This window comes from Rhipicephalus microplus, chromosome 9, assembly GCF_043290135.1.
Source record: "Rhipicephalus microplus isolate Deutch F79 chromosome 9, USDA_Rmic, whole genome shotgun sequence".
NCBI lineage: Eukaryota > Metazoa > Arthropoda > Arachnida > Ixodida > Ixodidae > Rhipicephalus > Rhipicephalus microplus.
In genome coordinates, this window is record NC_134708.1 from 30,634,181 (window position 1) to 30,641,841 (window position 7,661).

General features: G+C 53.0%; 1 pseudogene; it reads right to left on the minus strand.

The window, feature by feature from the left end:
* Positions 1 to 1,260: 1,260 nt before the first annotated feature.
* On the minus strand, positions 1,261 to 6,445 carry LOC142772219 (uncharacterized; annotated as a pseudogene).
* Positions 6,446 to 7,661: the final 1,216 nt, after the last annotated feature.

Here is a 7,661-nt window from a genome sequence, read left to right on the forward strand (position 1 = left end):
CTCTGAGGTTGCCCGTTTGAGTGCAAATCATGGGTGCTGCAGCTATCAAGAATACGCGGTGTGCCCAAATGTAATCGCTTTCCAATATCCCAAGGCCAAGAGCACTACTCTCATGCATTCGCATCAATATCGTATAAGCACACCCAATGAGCTTAGGTCACCATCTATTGACGCCAAAGCAAGTTTCGCGACTGCGCTTTGCAAGTCACCGTAGATGGACGTACGCCGTCGGCTTGACAACCGACGGACTTCCTGTGTCACTCGTCGTCCCGCGGCGCGGTCTCTTGCTCTTGACTCCTGCAGGGCTGCAAGAGGACGCCGCACTTCTTGGCTTTTTCGCGGTCTTCGGTAGATTCTTCTTGGGGTTCTTCTCTTCACCACCGTCCTCAATCTGGCGCTGCTTACCATCCAGGCCTCCAGACTTCTTGCCTTCCTTTCCTTTCTGCGCATGTGACGCGACTGCACCCGAGGACGAGGCCCTTCCTGCCTCCCTCTTCCGGCCTTTGTAGCGTTTTCTCGACGTCTTCTCTTCTTCCGAAGCCATCGTACGCATGCTGCCGTCGGAACTACCTTCAGTGCCATCTTGTTCCATCTTCGAAGAAGCTCCGGTCTTAGCTCGCTCTAGTTCCCCGCCATCCGCGATGTGCAAGCGTTCAAGAGCTCTCATCAGGTGGTGATACTTCCTCGAATGCTTGGAGGTCACCGTCTTCTTCGTGGCTACTCCCCCAACTTGCGGACCCCCCACGTCTATGAGGAGAACGTCACCGACATCTTCCTTTCCAGCACCGTATTCGGGAAACGACTTGAATAGCTTACGCTTGGCAGGAGGCTTGGCGACTTTCTCGGGTCCACTGCCGGCCCTTCTGGTTAGGTCTAAAGTTCCTGGAGAACGTTGCAGCCTCCGAGAAGAAGACGACGACGCCTGACGAAAGGATACGTCGCTATCGTCAAGCGTCAGAACGCCCGAGCGCGCCCAGGAAGGTGTCGGCGCACTCGTTGACGGTCTGAAAATCTCGTCGGGGCCACCACGCGACGGCTCGGGCGTACCTTGAGCATGGGCTTTCGCGTCTTTGACGCTCTCGTCGAGAAACGACGAAGACGGATCACCCGAAGCCATGGGCGCCTGATGGACACTGTTCGCAGGCTCGCTTCGGTGACGATGCCGACGCACGCGTGACACGAGATGCCCGGTAACTCGCGCGAAGCACGCGTGCTCTCAGCTTTATATCTTTTTTTGTTGTTGTTCTTTAGTCTTGAGGCTCATTCCCACTAGGTAGAATCGGTTGCGGAGAGGATCATTAAACGCGTAATAAAAATAATAAATTTCACGGCATTATGCTTTGATTGGGTCTAACTGCACGTTACGACTACAAACGTAATGATAATAACATAGTAAATAAGAATACTATCATGAAAATGGTTAACAGCAAAAAAAACGCCAGGCCAGTGCGGAACGCGCAGCGCTGGCACTGCACTGTCTCAAATCGCATCTGATCGCCTGCATCGATCCCTGCTCAAATATATTCCTTTTTCAATTTTTGGCTTTTCTTTATATATAATTTTTTCAGTCCAAAATTACTTTGTTTGAAAAACCATAAGCCTTTTAGTTAAGATCCTGCTGCCCGGTTCTTGGCCGATCCCCCTTTGTGGGTGTGCGCCAGAGTATCAAGGATCATCATCATCATCATCATCATCAGGCACTGCAATGTCTCAAGTCGCATCTGATAGCCTGCATCGATCTCTGATCAGATATACTCCTTTTCGATTTTTGGCTTTTCTTTCTATATAATTTTTTTTCAGTCCAAAATTACTTTGTGTTTGAAAAACCATAAGCCTTTTACTTAAGATCCTGCTGCCCGGTTCTTGGCCGATCCCCCTTTGTGGGTGTGCGCCACAGTATTAAGGATCATCATCATCTTCATCATCATCAGGCACTGCACTGTCTCAGCGAAAGCTCATGGAAGAACAATCTTTCAGAGCTTTTTCTTTTTAGGGGTGAAGCTCCATAAAGCGGCACCCGCTCGTTCCTTGTCGTAGCCGTAGTGCGTAACCAGTCTTACGCTTTGACCTGCAAGGTGGTGCTGGTGGGAGATATCTCCTGTGCGTTGTTGAAATAGTAAGTGAGTGAAACAACTTTATTGACGATCCGGCATAAAGGGGGAAGGAGTAGGGGGATTAAAGCGAGACACTAGCGTGCTCGGACGTCCCGAAGCAGCAACCTACTCGCGTCAAACCCGTGGGGGCGCCGCTTTCGGCCGCTGGCGTTCCAGGATGCTAAGCACGTGCTGGACCACGTCTGTTTGATTGCCGGGCTCTCGGCTGATAATTTTGCTGCTTATGGCAGTTGGCATTACTTCTTGGTTACCCGGCGGTGGTGCACAGTCCCAAAGGAGGTGGCTCTGGGTGGCTCGCGCCTTCTTGCAGTGTTGGCATACATCAGTGGTGTAAACCTCCGGGCAAACGTGCTTTGCCCAGACGGGGGTCCATATTGCTTGTACTTGCAGCTGCCGTAGTGTGGCTGCTTCTCTGCGTTGTAGGTCTCGGTGAGGCGGTGGGTAGAGGCGTCTGCTCGTTCTGTACCACCGCAGAACGTCAGCGTAGGTTGTGGTGAAATACTCTCCGTCTTTGGCATCGGGTCGTTACGGCTCCGAGGAATGCGTTGACAGAGACCCGCGGCTAGTTAGCGCGTGTGCCTCCGTATCTGCCTCCTCGTTGCGGTTCGGGCCCACGTCCAGCTCCCCAGAGTGCGCAGGGAACCACTTGACGGTAATGTTCGTTTCCGGTCTTGCTATAGTTGAACATACTCTTGCAATGGTTCCATGGACGTTGTTTGTAGCAAAGTTGGCTATTGCCGTCTTCGAGCCACTGAGGACCGTGCGGCAATCCGGGATGGCTAGTGCCAGTGCGATTGCAAACTCCTCGGCTTACGTGGGCGACTTGCACCGTATGCTTCCCGACGTTGTGAGTACTCCAGTGTCTGCTGCGATGACTGCTGCTGCGTACGTGTTTGGCCGGTGGGGATACTTCGCCACGTCCACGTAGTACGCGCGCGGATCGTTGGCGTGACCTTTTGTGAGGGCCGTGGCTCTCGCCGTTCTTCTTTCTTGGTGTACTTGTGGATACATGTGCTTCGGTAAGGGTGGAACCCTCAGTCTTTGGAGAACGTCCCGGGGTAGCTGCTTTGCTACCTCCGGAGTCGTCGCTGGCGCGTTGATTCCGATGCGCTGTAGTATCGTTCTTCCCGTCCTGGTCTGAAACAGGCGGTGATACTGCGCCGTTCGCTGGGCTTCTGCGATTTCTTCCAGCGTGTTGTGAACGCCCAACGCGAGCATGCGTTCCGTGTTGGTGTGGGGGTATAAGCCCAGGGCCGTCTTGTACGCCTTTCTAATCATCGCGTCAATTTTGATCTTCTCCGCCGCTTTCCAATTGTGGAACGACGCTACGTAAGAGATGTGGCTGACTGCAAACGACTGGGTGAGTCGTAGTAGACTGTCTTCTCGCATGCCATGGTACCGCGTGGCCACCTTCTTGAGTAGGCGGGTGGCCAGCGAGAGCTTTGCGCGGAGCTTTTGTACCGTCACGTTGTTGCGGTTCAAGTCCTGGAGGTGCAGCCCCAAAACTCTGAGCGTCTGCACGTGCGGTATCGGCGTTCCGTCTTGGGTTACCACGTTGATGTTCTGCGTTGTCGGGCGTCGCGCACTTCGCGGTGAGATCACTAGCAGTTCCGACTTGGTTGGTGAACATTTGAGTCCGGTGGGTCGTAGGTGTTCTTCTACGGCGGCGACGGCTTCTTGGAGGGCTGCCTCGATCTGGCTGTCGCTTCCTCCCGTTTACCACAGCGTGATGTCGTCCGCGTAGATCGTGTACTTGATGTTTCTGACGCGTTCCAATCTTCTTGCAGCGCCTATCATGACAAGGTTGAACAACAGAGGGGAGATCACCGAGCCCTGCGGTGTCCCCGTGCTCCCCAGCTGCTTGAGCGGTAGTTGTAGTTCTCCTGCCACAAGCCGCGTGGTGCAGTTAATCAGGAAATCTTTGATGTAAGCGAACGTCCTCTCCCCCATGTTGAAGTGGGACACCTGCCGAAGGATGGCCGAGTGGTGTACGTTGTCGAATGCTCCCTGGAGATCCAGTCCGAGCACCGCTCTGTTATCCAACGTGGGAAAGTGTCTGTCCACGATTTCGTTCTTGAGCAACAGCATGGCGTCCTGGGTACACAGTTTGGCCCGGAACCCCAGCATTGTATGTGGATATATGTTAGATTCTTCCAAATAACGTTGCACTCTGTTGAGTAGGACGTGTTCAAGCACCTTGCCCACGCACGACGTTAGAGAGATGGGTCTCAGGTTGTCTATGCTGGGTGGTTTGCCCGGTTTGGGGATCAGGATCGTTTTCGCGGTCTTCCATTGTAGCGGTAGCTTGCCCGTCCGCCAGCACTGGTTGTAGTACTTGGTGAGGGCTTCGATTGCTGTGTCGTTCAAGTTCCTCAATGCCTTGTTGGTGACGTGGTTCGGTCCGGATGCCGATTTACAGTTGATTGTTTGTAGAACCGCTCCCACTTCCCATTCTTCGATGTCGGCATCTAGTCTCTCGTTGGTTGCCCCTTCGTAGCTGGGGAGTGGATCCGTTGGCGTTACGGGGAGATACTTGGCGTCCAGGTGTCGTTGCACCTCAGCCTCTCCCATTTCTTTGACGGCTTTGTGAATTGTCTTGTTCAGCATGTAATGCTGAGCTCCCTTGGTTGTCTGATTGTTGAGCAAGTGGCGTAGCAGGCGCCACGTCTTGCCTTTGTGTAGTTGACTGTCCGCTTCTTGACACACCGCGTGCCACTGCTGTCTGCAGAGGACTGCGCTGTGATGCTCGATGTCTCTGTTGAGTTGTGCTATACGTTTGCGTAGCTTTCTGTTGGGGCGTTGTAGTTTCCAGCGCCGTATCAGCGAGTTGCGGGCTTCCATGAGGCGCGCTAGTCTGCTGTCCAGCATCGTAGCCTCCGGCTCCGCTTCTACCGTCTGAGTGGCGTCTTTGTTCGTGGCGTTCAACATGTTGGTCCATGCTTCTATGTTTTCAATGGTTTCCGTAACGTTGTCTTCTAATTTCTTTCTGTACTCGTGCCAGTCGACGATTTGCTGTTGCTGTGCTCTTTGCGTGTTCTCTGTGATGGGTATTGTAATTTCGAGTATGCAGTGTTCACTTCCCAACGTCTCCCCGGTGTTCCGCCACGTGACTCCACGCAGTGCTGAGGCCGTGCTTATGAAAGCGAGGTCCGGGTTTGTGTCTCGCTGCGACGACGTTCCGTTTCTCGTAGGTGCGTTGGGGTCGTTTAGCAATTGGTAACCTGCGTTCATTGTTTCGTCGTAGAGACTGTGGCCCTTCGCCGTCGTGTATGGATACCCCCATGCCGTATGTTGAGCGTTGAAGTCTCCACACAGCAGGGTTACGTTGGAGCCCGCGAGCTGTTGCGCTTTGTGCACAAGGGTGCGGAATTTTTGCTGGAAGTGCTTCGGATTGCTGTACACGTTGATTATAAAAGTGCTTTCACGGCGCTTGCGCTTCCCGGTGACGATTTCGACCGTGCTGTGCTCGATGGCGCCGTTGGGTAGCAGCTCGTGATCTATTGAAGTTAGATTCTTCTTTACCAAGGAGCAGACCCCCTGCCCTGCGCCTTTCCCAACTGTTCGTGCGCTGGGGGGCTTCGCAAAGGATCTGTACCCCGGTAACGTCGGTGGGGTTTCACTGTGCGTCTCTTGTAGTATTATGACGTCGCGTCTCTTGGTGCTTTGTTTTATGTACTGTTGTAACGATGCTTTTCTCCCCTGTATGCCGTTGGGATTCCATCGCCATATGAGGAGATGATGCTGTTGTGTCTGTGCTCTGTTTCTGTGGTTAGCGGTGCCTGTTGCCGTTGTCCCGTCCATTATTGCGGTTGGGTAAAGGCCTGTTGTGGGATTAGTCCTGACGCCGTCAGCGCGTGTATTAGTGCATCCAACTTAGTCTGTATTCCTTGTATGGTAGACTGCATGCCATGTACGGGTGTCACCAATGTGTCGAGGCGTGCGTTGGTAGCATCGAGGCGATCGTTAGTAGCTTTGATGACTTGGTTCAGGGTTTCGTAGTTGGCTTTCATGGTCTGTTCTAGTCGATCTTGACGTTCTTCTAGGCTGTCCAGCCTAGCGTTGACTCTTCGTTCACGTGCGTATTCGAGCGCTTGCTTCTTGGGTGCCGGTTCGCTTGTCCTAGCAACGTCGATCGTTTCGGGTTCTGCGCTGTTAGCTTCCGTAGTAACTGGGACTTGTACCTCCATGGATGAGTTTGTGTTGTTTTCCGTTGGCGTTGGGGGTCTTGGTTGACTCTGCGGTGGCGACAGTGGTGGTAGCGGAGTCGGAGTCACCTGTTGTTGCTTCTGCTGCTGCTGTGCGTTGATGAGTTGGTTCAACTTAGCGTTCATCTCTTGCATTTGAGCTCTCTGTTCAGCGATGCATCGCTTGAGCTGGTCATTTTCATTGCGTAGTGACTAAATGGTGTTGTCCTTTGCTTCAGCTACGTGGTTGAGCGGATTGCGGTTCGCCGCTTGCGGGTTGATTGCTTGAGCCCCATTTATCACATTGCCCGGTCGCTGCTGGTTGCGGTTGTAATTCATGTTTTCGCTGCGCTTGCGTCGGTGCTTCTGCCGCGGCTCGCCGATTGTCTCCTGCTTTTGTCCCGCTTCCTCGAGCGGCTGCGTCCTCTCTTTGATAGATGCGCTTCGTTCTGTTGTTGCGGTGGCAGCTGCGGGAAGTCTTGCGACGAAAACGTTGACGCCGCGTTTCTGCGCTCCCATCTGCGCTGAGTAACTACAAAGGGCACGCAAAGCAGATCTTGGTTTCCGGCGTGGGGCATACATCGGCTCGATGGCCGATTTTTCCGCATGTCTTGCATACGTTGTGGTGTTGTCTGTATAATCCACACTTTACTATAATGGAGCCATACTTTATGTAGTTGGGAACCTTTGTTCCTGCGAACAAAATGACGATCGAGGTAGTGTTTCCAATCCTGTGCGCTTCGAGGGCCTGCGGGTTTGCTTGGTTAACGATATTCTCGTGCATATCTTCGGCAGTGTTCTCTACTGCGATGCCACGGATTACTCCAATAAAAAATTCGCAGCGTGCGTGTTAACTAAAATCCGAATTCTCCTGTCTCTCATTCCCCATTAGCAGCCATTGGCATGTACATTGAGCACTATCTGAAGAGAAAGGGTTGCTACGTTATACTCGCTGGGCGTAAACTCCTTGGTTTTAGAAAGGTTTAGCGAGCGTTGGGCCGCAGTGCCCCGAATACCATGAACTACTATATACCATGAACTCGAGGTGGTTAAATATGGAAACTAGACAAGAAGCGCAAGCCGTGAGAAAGTGTGCGTGTGCCACCTCTCGTTTAGTCCTTGGAATGTCCGCTGGATGGCGGTGCTTCTATATGAGGAATACATAATGAAAAGATGCGAGATGGTGATACTTGGAGTGTTGAATAGGTGGACGAATGGGCACACAGACAGATGCACGGACGGATGCGTGGATGGCTCCACGGACGGATGGACGCACGGAAGGACGCAGGGGCGGATGCATGGACGAACGCAGGGACGGACGCACGAACAGACGCACGCACGGACGGGCGGATGGACGCACGGA